This window comes from Oncorhynchus keta, unplaced genomic scaffold, assembly GCF_023373465.1.
Source record: "Oncorhynchus keta strain PuntledgeMale-10-30-2019 unplaced genomic scaffold, Oket_V2 Un_contig_1305_pilon_pilon, whole genome shotgun sequence".
NCBI classification, from domain to species: Eukaryota; Metazoa; Chordata; class Actinopteri; order Salmoniformes; family Salmonidae; genus Oncorhynchus; species Oncorhynchus keta.
In genome coordinates, this window is record NW_026278105.1 from 78772 (window position 1) to 80620 (window position 1849).

The 1849-nt window shown below is 40.6% G+C and overlaps 1 long non-coding RNA gene across 14 annotated transcripts; it reads left to right on the forward strand.

The window, feature by feature from the left end:
* Positions 1 to 550: 550 nt before the first annotated feature.
* Positions 551 to 1785, forward strand: LOC127918075 (uncharacterized). Of its 14 annotated transcripts, none has more exons than XR_008098748.1 (6): positions 554 to 641; positions 688 to 734; positions 782 to 828; positions 875 to 1062; positions 1227 to 1320; positions 1589 to 1785. It is a non-coding gene; the product is annotated as an uncharacterized LOC127918075 (long non-coding RNA). The 14 variants fall into 14 exon arrangements; XR_008098736.1 differs by lacking the exon at positions 554 to 641 and adding exons at positions 1384 to 1430; positions 1497 to 1543 and having other exon boundaries at positions 655 to 828; XR_008098739.1 differs by having other exon boundaries at positions 551 to 641; positions 688 to 828.
* Positions 1786 to 1849: the final 64 nt, after the last annotated feature.

Sequence of the window (1849 nt, forward strand, 5' to 3'; positions counted from 1 at the left end):
GAAGGTTGGATGAAGAGATGGAAGGATGGAGGAAGAGATGGAAGGATAGATGAAAGATGGAAGGATGGAGGAAGAGATGGAAGGTTGGATGAAGAGATGGAAGGATGGAGGAAGAGATGGAAGGATATAAAGGATGAATGGATGGAAGGATGGAGGAAGAGATGGAAGGATGGATAAAGAGATGGGGATAAGGAGGAAGAGATGGAAGGATATGAAGAGATGGAAGGAAGGGATTGGAGAGGAAAGGATGGAAGGATACAGATGGAAGGATGGAGGAAGAGATGGAAATGGATATATGGAAAGAGATGGGGATTACAGATGGAAGGTGGAGGAAGAGATGGAAGATGGAGGAGGAAAGGATGGAGGGAGAGATGGAAGGATGGAGGGAGAGATGGAAGGATTACAGTAAGGTTAAGGAAGAGATTAAAGGATATAAAGAGAGGGGATTACAGTAAGGTTAAGGAAGAGATGGAAGGATATAAGGTTAAGGAAGATGGAAGGATACAAAAAGGGGGATGGAGGAAGAGATGGAGGATAGAGATGGAAGGATTAAGGAAGAGATGGAAGGATATAAAGAGAGGGGATTACAGTAAGGTTAAGGAAGAGATGGAAGGATATAAAGAGAGGGGGATTACAGTAAGGTTAAGGAAGAGATGGAAGGATATAAAGAGAGGGGATTACAGTAAGGTTAAGGAAGAGATTAAAGGATATAAAGAGAGGGGGATTACAGTAAGGTTAAGGAAGAGATGGAAGGATATAAAGAGAGGGGGATTACAGTAAGGTTAAGGAAGAGATTAAAGGATATAAAGAGAGGGGGATTACAGTAAGGTTAAGGAAGAGATGGAAGGATATAAAGAGAGGGGATTACAGTAAGGTTAAGGAAGAGATGGAAGGATATAAAGAGAGGGGGATTACAGTAAGGTTAAGGAAGAGATGGAAGGATATAAAGAGAGGGGGATTACAGTAAGGTTAAGGAAGAGATGGAAGGATATAAAGAGAGGGGGATTACAGTAAGGTTAAGGAAGAGATGGAAGGATATAAAGAGAGGGGGATTACAGTAAGGTTAAGGAAGAGATTAAAGGATATAAAGAGTTAAGGATATAAAGAGGGGATTACAGTAAGGTTAAGGAAGAGATGGAAGGATATAAAAGGGGATTACAGTAAGGTTAAGGAAGAGATGGAGGGGATTACAAGGTTAAGGAAGAGAGAAGGGGGATTACAGTAAGGTTAAGGAAGAGATGGAAGGATATAAAGAGAGGGGGATTACAGTAAGGTTAAGGAAGAGATGGAAGGATATAAAGAGAGGGGGATTACAGTAAGGTTAAGGAAGAGATAAAGGATAAAGGATATAGGAAGAGATGGGATATAAAGGATTACAGTAAGGTTAAGGAAGAGATGGAAGGATATAAAGAGAGGGGGATTACAGTAAGGTTAAGGAAGAGATGGAAGGATAAAGAGGGGATTACAGTAAGTTAAGGAAGAGGGATTACAGTAAGGTTAAGGAAGAGATGGAAGGATATAAAGAGAGGGGGATTACAGTAAGGTTAAGGAAGAGATGGAAGGATATAAAGAGGGGGATTACAGTAAGGTTAAGGAAGAGATGGAAGGATATAAAGAGAGGGGGATTACAGTAAGGTTAAGGAAGAGATGGAAGGATATAAAGAGAGGGGGATTACAGTAAGGTTAAGGAAGAGATGGAAGGATATAAAGAGAGGGGGATTACAGTAAGGTTAAGGAAGAGATGGAAGGATATAAAGAGAGGGGGATTACAGTAAGGTTAAGGAAGAGATGAAGGATATAAAGAGAGGGGGATTACAGTAAGGTTAAGGAAGAGATGGAAGGATATAAA